The sequence below is a fragment of the Herpailurus yagouaroundi genome, unplaced genomic scaffold (genome assembly GCF_014898765.1).
Source record: "Herpailurus yagouaroundi ecotype Mexico unplaced genomic scaffold, PumYag 184, whole genome shotgun sequence".
Taxonomy (NCBI): Eukaryota; Metazoa; Chordata; class Mammalia; order Carnivora; family Felidae; genus Herpailurus; species Herpailurus yagouaroundi.
The window spans coordinates 32362634-32374995 of record NW_024412415.1 but is presented as its reverse complement, the minus strand read 5'-3'; the positions used below and the strand labels follow the sequence as shown (position 1 = coordinate 32374995).

General features: G+C 38.0%; 1 long non-coding RNA gene across 6 annotated transcripts in view; it reads left to right on the top strand.

Annotated features, from left to right (window-relative positions):
• Nucleotides 1-1209: 1209 nt before the first annotated feature.
• The window catches only part of LOC121041884 (uncharacterized), a 122352-nt gene continuing 111199 nt past the window's right edge, over nucleotides 1210-12362 (top strand). For all 6 annotated transcript variants that reach the window (XR_005795888.1, XR_005795889.1, XR_005795885.1 and 3 more), the window contains exon 1: nucleotides 1210-1360. This is a non-coding gene — a long non-coding RNA (uncharacterized LOC121041884). The remainder of the gene's footprint in view (nucleotides 1361-12362) is intronic.

The window sequence follows — 12362 nt, the reverse complement described above, 5'->3', positions numbered from 1 at the left end:
ATTTTAAAAAGCATTGGAGTCTTTTTCAAACAAAATCTGTCACAGAACCCCAACATAGAAAGTAGATGAAAACTTGTGTTTTATTATTAAACATTTAGAAGTTCAAATTTTTAACATTAACTTTATAGGTAAATTTTTAAAAATGAGACTGGTTTGTTGTCTTGGGGTTTTTTGTTTGTTTGTTTGTTTTGTTTTGTTTTTAGCAGACAAGGAATTTATAGGAAGGAAATTGGGTAGCTAAAGTAATAAATAGGAAGTGTGAAGAACCAAGCTCAGAAAATGGGAAGGAACCAAGGGAGTCTGTGGACGGCAAAAACCAAGGGAAACTAGTCCCTAGTTTTTCAGTCTGTCACTGAAGCCATGACTCTGCTGTTTTATGCTCAAAAATTTTTGAAGTTGGGGGTTGTGGACAACAGTAGCAGTTAGGACAACGACAGGCAGCTTCAGGACAGTTTATTTCTTATTCTTTTGTTTTGGTTGTACACTATTAAGAGTGTTCTGATCCCTCCAGAAAAGTAAATAGAAATTAGAGTGGTTTTAAAATGACTTACCTTGAAATCTTGGACATGTGCTTCAGTTACAAAGATGGCAGGAGGAAATTAATTTTGAGATCTACACTAAGATGACTTAACCTCAAATTAATTAATGTGTGGGTGGTTTGCAATATGTTAGATTTGGGCATTGTATCTCTTGGCAGTATAAAAGTCTATTTAAAAAATGAAATTTGAATCAAACATTTGTGGAACCTGAAATATGTCTGAGAAATTCTAGGTTTCGTGGCATATATAAAGTAAAAACCACTGATAAAGAGAACCACATATTTAGATTAGGTTCACTGTATCCTCCCATTAGGGCTTGAGAAAAGAGCTAGGGAACTGAAATATTTCTACTGGAAGGCGCCCTCTTGGAAAAACCTCATCAGTGATGAGGGTTTCCTTAATTCATGGTTCCGTGACTATCTCTCTCTCTTCTACTCTACGGTAGGAAATTACTCCAAAGAAACCAGATAGATGGTGTATCACACTAAGGTATTCAAGGGTGTTTGAATGGAATATTATCTTAACCTAAAGATACAGAGCTGGGAGACATGACTTCTAGCTGTCTCTTCTGACTTTTAAGATTACACGGTACTGGTTCCATAATTGAAATAGATAATTTCTCAAGAAATCCACAACTCAGACCAGTTCCAAATTTTTTTTAAAGGTTTTATTATTTTAAGTAATCTTCGTAGCCAACGTGGGGCTCAAGCTCACAATCCTGAGATCAAGAGTCACTCCACCAACTGAGCCAGCCAGGTGCCCTTAGTTCCAGTTCTTAATGACCATGAAACAAAGGGGCTTGGAAGTTGGCACTCAAAAACGTAAGTCAATGCTTAAAAAACATTGTGTCCAATAATTAAGAATTAATGCAGTAAACACATAAATATTTTGTTTTACACAAAACATGGAGAAATTGCAAACCCCTGAGAAGGAACCCCTTAAAAATACCCATGAAGATTGATGCTGTGCACAGAATTTAGCATGTGCATGGATATGATGTTACTTCTAAAAAGAAGGGATTTAGCCTTCTTGTTTTTGCTTTAAAGGCACCTAGGATGCTACCGTTGTTCAGAACATGTTAAAAATTGGTTCTTCAAAATTGATAAATTGTAATATATTAAAATTAAGAATTCTGTTCATTGAAAGGCACAATATTACTAAGAGAGTCAAAAAGTAATCCATAGAGTGGGAGAAGTATTTGCAATACATCTATCAGACAAAGCATTTGGTATCTAGAACAAATCACTAAAAAAAGGCAGTCCAATAGAAAAGTGAACAAAATATTTGAATGTATTCTTCACAAAGGAGAATATCCAGATGGGAAAAAGTACTTAATTTCAGTAATCATCCAAAAAATGAAAATTAAAACCACACTGCAATACCATTACCCACCTACCAAAGTAGCTGAAGTAGGTAAGTAGAAAAGTACTAAATGTTGATGAGGCTATGCAGCAATTAGAGCGTTTATACACGGTTGGCAACCAATCTGACAAATTTTTTGGCAGTATGTATTACAGCTGCATATGTAATATTGTATGCAATGTTATGACCCAGCCAGGCCATCTTGGATATATTTTGTGTATATATTTGTCATATACATGACAAAATACCACAGACTGGGTGCGTAAACAACAGAAATTTGTTTTTCACAGTTCCAGAGACTGGGAAATCCATGATCAGGGTGCTGGCTGATTGGGTTCTTCTTGGAGAGGGTTCCCTTCCTGGCTTATAGCTCCTTCTTACTATATCCTCCCATGGCATAGAGAACTAGTTCTGCTGTCTGCCTCTTTCTCTTCTGATAAGAGCACCAGCCCTATCAGACGAGGGTCCTACACTTAAGACCTCATTTAACTTTCATCACTTCCTGAGGGACCCTATCTCCAGATAGTGTCACATTAGGTATCAGGGCTTCAACATATGAATTTCAAGGAGATGCAAACATTCAGTCCATAACAAATTACGTGCACATGTTCTCCAAAAGACAGGTAGTAGAATATTCATGGCAGTACTGTTCATGTGTGCAATATTCAACCTGAAAATTACTCAAATGACTGTAAATAGTAGAGTAGATAAACGAATTGTGGCATATTCACTTGATGGAATACTATATAGTGATGACAATCCATTCACACATAGCATGTGTGAATCTCATGAACATAAGGAAGAGTGAAAGAAGCCAGACACTAAAGTACTTATAATACGCTTTCATTTATATGAGGTATAAAAACTGGGCAGAATTCATCTTTGCTGTTAGAAGGCAGAAGAGTGTTTACCCTTAGCAGGGGTGAAGGTCTAGGAGGGTGGGCAGTGAGTAGAAGGAGTATGAGGGGACTTCTTGGGTGTTGGGGTTACTCTGTTCTTTTATTTATCTCTATATTCTTTTAAGACATGTTTTAGAGTAATTTTAGGTGCACAGAACAATTAAGAGGGAAGTACAGACATTTCTCCTGTATCCTCTGCCCCCCAAATGCATGGCCTCCCCCTATTATCAATATCCCCACTAGAGTGCTACATTTGTTATGATTGATGAACATGTGATTGATCTGGATTCTAGTTAAATGAGTGTAGTCAGTTTGTGAAAATTATTCTAACTGAACATGTATAGTATGTGCGTTTTTCTGTATGTGTATTATACCTCGATAAAAAGCTTGAAAAAGATCATGAATTCTACAGGTGGTATTACATATTAACACATTCTATTGTTAGTGCTTATTAAGAAATACATATGGGGGCGCCTGGGTGGCGCAGTCGGTTAAGCGTCCGACTTCAGCCAGGTCACGATCTCGCGGTCCGTGAGTTCGAGCCCCGCGTCAGGCTCTGGGCTGATGGCTCGGAGCCTGGAGCCTGTTTCCGATTCTGTGTCTCCCTCTCTCTCTGCCCCTCCCCCGTTCATGCTCTGTCTCTCTCTGTCCCAAAAATAAATAAAAAAAACGTTGAAAAAAAAAATTAAAAAAGAAATACATATAGAGAGCATACATAGTGGACATGACCCAAACATATATAGACCTCATATATATATGTGACCTCATACATATATAGAATATTTATTCTCATGTTGTTTTTACAACCTTGCTGTGAGATTATGATTTACTTATATTTTTCTAATGTTGTGATTTAAAAGGAAGTAGGGTAGGCATGCAGATTTTAATTCACTGCTATTCTTAGGGCAGAGAGAATTATAGGCAAGACACTGGGGATGTATGTCAGCCAGTTGGTAAAAGATAAAGGAATTATGAAAAAGAGATATAAATGTTCACATTTAGGAGTTCATTTATAAACTCCAGGTTGAGGCTTGAGGACTTTTTGTTCAAGGAAAGAAGGACTATGGAGATGATGCTGCCCTGATTCATATTCTAGCATGCTTTGGAACTTAGACACAGATACCCCCAAAGAGCCACTGACCCTGCTCTCCTAGGAACCCAAAATCTGCTTAATGGCTCAGTGCCCTCTAAGCCAAGCTCAGCACCAGAGGAGGTGGCTTGAGTTACCCCTACAGCTGGATGAATACTCATTAATTCTCCCCACTCCCATTAGTGGGAAACTTTGCTTGCTGCTCCATTCCTGTATTTTTTTTTTTTTCATTCTTGTATCCTTGTGTCTGCCCTGGCAAGGACAGTATACATTGGCTTTATGCAAAATTATCCTCGTGGAAGTACTGAGTTATAGCAGAAGTCATTCGGAAAGGAAAAAACTGTGTATTCTTACCTAGATCGAGTCCTGTGGAACTAACTGATTGATGTTCTGAAAGCCTCCAAGGAGTTGGCTGGCAGCTAGGACTGCTGTTACAAAGAGTGGCAGGAAGCATTACTCTGGTAGAACATGTTACTGTGAACACAGAGGGTACAAAGATGTCATCTAAACTGCACGTTTTGTCTAAAGTACTCTCAAGCTCTACCCCCACTGGAAACTTCCTAAAACCAGGGACTTAATGCCTATTTTGTTAACCTTTTGATTCTAGCACCTAGGACAGTAACTTGGCATATGGTTGGTACTCTACTTCTTGAGAAAATGACCAAAAAAAAAAAAAAAAAAAAAAAGTGAGTAAAGTGAATATAATTAGTGTATGGAGAAAATAATTATAATATGTAGGGTCAGTGGTTTGAATTTAATTAAAGTTTTAATTTTGGTAGAGAAATTAAACTATAGAGTAGGTAAGAAACTTACCCAAGATCATACATCAGAATCAAGTATCAAAATTCTGACCTTCCAACACTCTGTGAGCTTTTCATTAGAAAAACATTTCTATTTCCTTCTCCTGCTGTGGATGCTAGAATCCGGTGGCAAGGAGACATATTGGTGACTTTTCGAAACCAGATAGCGATTTATGCTAATAGATAACACAATCCATTTTATGGGCATGTTTCCAATATTACAAATCCTATGTAGTCAGTGTTTGGGGAAGCATTTGAAAACATGGCCAAATAAATTTACCTTGTCATATGGGTCATAGTTATGTTCCCAGCTTTGTAAAGTGAGCTTTGTTTTACTAACAGATACAGGCATGAAAACATATGACATTTTTGTAGCACAAATTGCATTTTCATACTGAATTCCAAAGATGTTGTGGCTTTATTGCTGATCTTCAATCCACAGTGGCTTTTAGCACTTTAGCTGTAAGTCTTTATGCCCCCTCCCCAGTCTCACTGTCAAGTAGTTAATGATCTATAAACAAATACTGAGATGCCCTAAGGGGGCTTTCCATTTAAAGGGGCCTTGAATCATTTGATAATAGAAATACAGTAGTCCACCCACTGATTTATGATTTGTCAGTTTAGATTTTGAAGTGATGTTCTGCTGGTATTTCAGATGGGATAAGTTTTTAATTTTCCGTACAATTACATTAAATGTTAGTCCAATAAAACTTTCTCTTTTTTTATAATTAAAATTTTAAGTTTATTTATTTTGAGAGAGAGAAAGAGTACGAGCAAGGGAGGGGCAGAGAGAGAGGGAGAGAGAGAATTCAAAGCAGGGTCCGCACTGTCTGCACAGGGTCTGATGCGGGGCTCAAACCCACGAACTGTGAGATTATGACCTGAGCCGAAATCAAGTCTGAAGCTTAACCGACTGAGCTACCCAGGTGCCCCAATCCAAGAAAACTCTGAAAAAGTGGCCACAGAGGGTAATAATAGGAGCATAATAGTATCTACCAGTTCATGAGTGTTTCTTCCTGCTATGTAGTTTGTACCTATTGTCTCATTCTGAATGTCAGAAGTTAGAGAAGTTGAAATAGTTAATTACACTCATGGAGCTGATAGGTAATAGAACTGGGTTTTGAAACTGCATTGGCAATACTCAAAACCTCATGTCTTGAACATAGTTAAAAAGAGTTACATGTTGCCAGACTCAGCTATAAATGTTGCTGACACAAGTGAACATCCCTTAAATGTTGCATAATTAAGAAATAGCATTGTAGTTCTAAAATATGGCCCTGCTAGCCTAGAAGTCTATCTGTTTCAAAGGAAATTTGGGAGCCTACATGATTAAAAAAAAAATGACTTTTAAAACTAGATCATTTGCAAAATTTATGCAAAACAACTATTACTGTGTGTATTCAAAATACAGTTTAAAAAATCTTTTTAAAATTGAGATATTTTAAAATATCTTGAGAATTTTAAATTTGCTAAGAAGTTTGGGTACCCTACACAAAGATCCCAACTCTAAGCTAGTTATCAAGCTCTAAAAAGTGGATTTTCCTCAGGGGCCCTGAGTAAAGCATATATGGAATTTTTTTGGACTATTTTTATAACTTCTTGGTAAGTCTTAATGTTTTATTCAAATTAAAAAGTTTAGCTTTAAAAACTTTGCATCTGGCCATAATTTGGATGGGTCTGAATAATATAGGCACATTTAGTCCAAGCCACCATTTCAGTGAACCACAACGTGTGGTTCAGGTTTTTTGTTTTTTTGTCTTGTTTTTCTGTTTTAATTCCTTGTTGCTATTTCTAATAAAGCAAGATGTTAAAGCTAACTACATGCTCTATTAATTATATGAAGGTGAACTTGAGTCATATTTGTTACTGAAGATGATTAATAATTACCAGTTCTGCACACGTTTCTGGTGCATTTCAGTAAATAAACAGGGTACATTGTTGGGTAGTAATTGATTAATTAGCACATTCATCCTACACAGCTCAATGGTCTAAGGATGCTGAGTTTGAGATATTGCTCATAATTATTACAAGAAACAAATCTGTTCCATTTTTCAGTTTATTCTTCTGTATGCTAAGATTTTTTTTTCTAAATCGAATGCCTAATGGTTCAAAACCTTATAGGTTTTATTCAGATAAATCAACTCATGAAGAATTGCTAGTCATAATCTCAGAATCTTGTTTTTGTGTGAACTAGGGTGAAAACTTTTACAAGGCTAATGTTAACATTAGATCTTGCTGTTAAACTGGATCAAATACTGTAAATATAGGGCACTTCCCCACCATGCAGGAAATGCTCATTGAGCACCTATGCGCAACAGGGGCACTGGAATCTCATTTGCTTCCCAACCACATCAAATAAGCTCAGGATTGCAAGTGTCATCAGGTTGGCGCTTCTCAGCACCAAGCAAATATACTGTGTAATCTTCAGAGAAGTATAACAGCATGTATTGTTCGCTGATTTAACTATGGAGCAATTTAGGATTTTTTTTTTTTTCTAATTTATTGAGCCAGCATGTAGTTGAGAGATAGTGTAGTTGAGAGAGCTTTGGATGGGGAGTCAGGAGTCCTGGATTCTACTCTATCTGTATTCTTTCTTGAAGAAGCTATGTGATTCTGGGCATATCACTACTCCCGTCTCTAAGCATGGATTGCTCATCTGTAAAATGACAGGGTCAACCACGGATGATGAGATCCAGTGAGGAGCCTAGACTGCAGAGACAGATAGACCTAGGCTTGAGTCTGCACTCCCTATTACTGGTTTTATTATTTTAGGGAAATTATTTAACCTCTTTTGAGTTTTTGCTCTGTTTACTTTGCGTTTATTGTAAGGCTCAAATGAGATATGAAAATAGTTTGTACACTATAAAGTACCTGTGAATATAAGGCATTGTTAATATTATTAATAATGATCTTACCTCGTTGACCTTAACATGTATTTTGAAGAATGCATTAGAGTGCCCATGCACACTCTAACAATAGGGGATTATTAACATCCTCTGTGCCATTATTAACATTGCATTGGATAAGAATTTCTGATGTGTCTGCATAATTTATCGCTAAGTGAAAAGCACAGTCTTCAAAACAGTATATCTGATATGATCCCATTAAAAAATTATACATACAAAATTAAAAGACTCTATATAATAGGAACTCAATATATATATATATGATAAGAAAATAAATGTGATATATGTATTAATCAAGCAACTCTTACTTGTGATAGGTATACTGTTCTAGGAGTTACACTCTTAGACATATAGTAAAAAATAAAATAAGTCTATTTTGTAATACCACATATTGTTAAATGCTTTGAAGAAAAAGCAAAGTAGGGGGATAGAGAGTAAGGATGGGTGCTACAGGAGGGAGGACCCCTCTGGTCTAGTGACAGTTGAGCAGAGACTGAATGTAGTGAGTAAGTGAGCCCGGCAGACTTCTGGGAGAAGAGTGTGCCAGGAAGAAGGAATGGCAAATCCAGAGACCCTAGGTAGGAATAATAGCAGATAAACCCCCCAGCTTTGACAGTAATTCTCTCTGGGTGGTGAAATAATTGTTGATTCTTTTTAAAGATTTTATTTTTTATTTTATTTTATTTTTTAAGTTTATTTTTATTTATTTTGAAAGAGAGCAAGCAGGGGAGACACAGAGAGAGAAAGGGAAACAGAATCCCAGGCAGGCTCTGCACTGCCAGTGGGGCTAGAACTCACTAACTGCAAGATGATGTCCCAAGCGGAAGTCAAGAGTCGAATGCCTAACCAACTGAGTCACCCAGGCGCCCTTAAGATTTTATTTTTAAGTAATCTTTACACCCAACATGGGGCTCAAACTCACAACCCCGAGATGGAGAGTTGCATGCTCCAACAACTGAGCCAGATAGCTGCCCCCACCTTCTTCTAAATAATTATTGATTTTTAAATTTCTTCCCTGAATGTTCCTGTTTTTCAAAAGTTTTTGGTTTTTTTATTATTTATTTTTTAAGAAGCTATGTTATCATGTTTGTTTTTTTAATCATGGGCATGTTTCTGTAATTAGAACAAATTTAAAACTCTACAGGTGTACTGAAAGACAACGTAATCTTTAAAAATATTTTTTTATTTGTTTATTTAGAGACAGAGAGAGAGAGAGAGAGCACAGGGGAGGGACAGATTGAGAGAGAGAGAGAGAGAGAGAGAGAGAGAGAGAGAGAGAGAGAATCCCAAGCAGACACAGAGCCGGATGCAGGGCTCAAACTCAAGAACCATGAGATTGTTACCTGACCCAAAGTCAAGAGTCAGATGTTTAACTGAGCCACCTAGGTGCCCCAAAAGACAAAGTAATCTTAAAAATGTTTGTAAGTAGTTTTAAAACTTTATGTCCTCTATAAGTTTTTGTATTCATGGTTTTAGTACCAAGAATCTAAGTTAGTAGAGAGAATAAAGGAAGCCGAGAGATTTCTGCTCTGGCAATGAACTTTAAAGAGGTGTTTTAGCCGTAACAATCAATGCGGGCTCCATAAAGGGATGGGGAATCACCGTAATTCCCGGTCCTTTTTCTAGCCCTCCTACATGGATGGCAGAACACTTCCTGGAAAGGCTGGCCGGACCACTTACAGACATGGCCTAGGAAACAGTGTATTTTAGGTCAGTAAAATATGGGATTAAAGGTGCCAGGTAAAATTAGTTTCAGGGGTTTATGTCTCATTTATGCAGCTCACCAGGGACTGCACCTGCTATACAGAAAAATGGAGTGTTGCAAAATGTATCATCCACCTCTTTCTGAGCTCAGATACAAATTAAAGAAAATCTCAGAGACTACTGCAGGCTGCTCTCCAGATGTAGAAAGGAGAGCTTTGGGTTTACAGAAACAAAAATGCACATTTAAAACTTAGATTCTCATTTCTATCCCATCTATTTTCACCACAATCTTCTAGTACCAAAGGTACACATTTCAGCAGTTCAGGTATGATGCTTTCAAAATAAAATGTTTCCATTACTTTAGGTGATTACCAAAACCCAAGAGAGTACGAGAAAAGTAAAAGCCCAAAGAATGAAAGACATGATCCCAGTCTAAAGGTTATATTTGGCTTGCTACTATCTTTAGTCAAAACAAGTTCTTCTGAGAGAAAACTGCATCTCAAAGAATTATCTTTTTTAATTTTTTTGGTAATGTTTATTTTTGACAGACAGAGACAGAGCATGAGCAGGGGAGGGACAGAGAGAGAGACAGGGACACACAGAATCTTAAGCACGCTCCATCCATGCTCTGAGCTGTCAGCATAGAGCCCAATGCAGGGCTTGAACTCATGAACCGCAAGATCATGACCTGAGCCAAAGATGGACACTTAACCAACTGAGCCACCCAGGTGCCCCATGCGTCTCAAGGAATTATCTTAAAATTATAAAACATTTTGTAACTTTTTAAAATCACAGCCATTTTGGATAGTAGATAAGGGAACTTAAGAGGCTGTACAAAGTTACAAAATATTATCATGCATGATTTACAATGAGTGGAAGAATAAAGCTAAAAGAAGTCACTTCCTTGTGTGGCATATATGGTTTTAACCTTTTTGGTACTTTGATGATGGTTGGGGTAGATACATAAATCATTAGAGCTGGCAGGAAGCTTAAATATCAGTTCCATTTTCTTATTTTATGTACCAGAAAACTGAGGACTGGAGAGAAGTTACTTGTCCATAAAGGAAAGAGCTGGAACTAAAACCCATCAAGACCTTTAAACCTAAGGCAAATGTTGTGTGCACACACGTGTGTGTGCTTGTGTATATTCTATGCCCATTTAGAAAAAACTAAAAATGTCACCTAATCATTATGTGTCCCTCTACATATTTGCCAGTGAACAGAAGCATTTGCCCTACGTGCATCTCTGTTTGCACGAGCAGATACAGCACTGAAGTCATGGTCTGGTGTGAATTCTAGAATATTCAGACTAAGAGTATTAAGCTTAGAATAAAACTTTCAATCGTTGATGCTAGGGAACCTGATGACAGCTTTGGGAGCTTGGAACAGCAGGGTGGTTGTGACATTTCCACTCCGTGTCCCTAAGTTCATTATCACTTTTTTTTTTCTTTTAATTTAAGGGAGTGCAAGCGAGCAGGGAAGAGGGAGGGAGAGACAATCCTAAGCAGGCTCCATGCTCAGCTCGGAGCCCAATGTGAGGCTCTACCTCTTAACACTGGGATCATAACCTGAGCTAAAATCAAGAGTCAGAGGCTCAGCAGACTGAACCACCTAGGCACCCCTCCCTCATTATCACTTTTGATAGTAGAACTTCTAGTGAAGACTTTCATGTATTTTTCTTTACCAGACTCCCCAAAATTAGATTTCTGTTTCATTTGCTGCATTAATTGAAAACAGGTTCATTGTAAACTAGAAAGAAGAAAACTCTACCATTAAGAAGTAACTGCTGTTCACGACGAGAAACCACCCCACACCTGTCAGAATGGCTAAAATTAACAATACAGGAAACAACAGATGTTGGCAATGGTGCGGAGAAAGGGGAACCTTCTCACACTGTTGGTGGGAATTCAAACTGGTGCAGCCACTCTGGAGAACAGTATGGAGGTTCCTCAAAAAGTTAAAAATAGAACTACCCTTTGATCCAGGAATTGCATTACTAGGTATTTACCCAAAGGATACAAAAATACAGATTTGGGGGTGCCTGGGTAGCTCAGTTGGTTGTGCGTCCGGCTTTGGCTCAAGTCATGATATTGCCGTTCCCAAGTTTGAGCCCCATATCAGGGTCTGTGCTGATAGCTCAGAGCCTGGAGTCTGATTTGGATTCTGTGTCTCCCTCTCTCTGTGCCTCCCCCACTCATATTCTGTCTCTCTCTCTCTCTCAAAAATAAAACATTTGAAAAAAATTTAATAAAAAAATACAGATTTGAAGGGGCACATGCACCTTGATGTTTATAACAGCATTATCAACAATAGCCAAACTATGGAAAGAGCCCAAATGTCCATTGATTGGTGAATGGATAAAGAAGAAACAGTGTATGTATACAATGGAATATTACTCAGCCATCAAAAGAATAAAATCTTGCCATTTGCGACAACATGAATGTAGCTAGAGTGTATTATGCTAAGTGAACTAAATCAGAGAAAGACAAATACCATGTGATTTCACTCATATGTGTAATTCAAGAAACAAAACGGGTGAACATATGGGAATAAAAAACAGGAGACAGGGAGGCAAACCATAAGAGTCTCTTAACTATAGAGAGCAAACTGAGGGTTGATGGAGGGAGGTGGGTGGGGGATGGGCTAAGTGGGTGATGGGTACTAAGGAGGACACTTGTGATGAGCACTGGGTGCTGTATATAAGTGATGAATCAGTAAATTCTACTTCTGAAGCCAATATTACACTATATGTTAACAAACCACAATTTGAAAATAAAAGAAGTAACCACTGTTAACATTGGGCAGGGGGTGGGGGACTTCCTTAGAGTCATGAGTGTGCATGTGTATGCACATGTACACATTTTTAAAAGGTTATAACTGGAGTCCTAGCCTTGATGCTGTTTAAAAATATGCTTCTTGGGGCGCCTGGGTGGCGCAGTCGGTTAAGCGTCCGACTTCAGCCAGGTCATGATCTCACGGTCCGTGAGTTCGAGCCCCGCGTCAGGCTCTGGGCTGATGGCTCGGAGCCTGGAGCCTGTTTCCGATTCTGTGTCTCCCTCTCT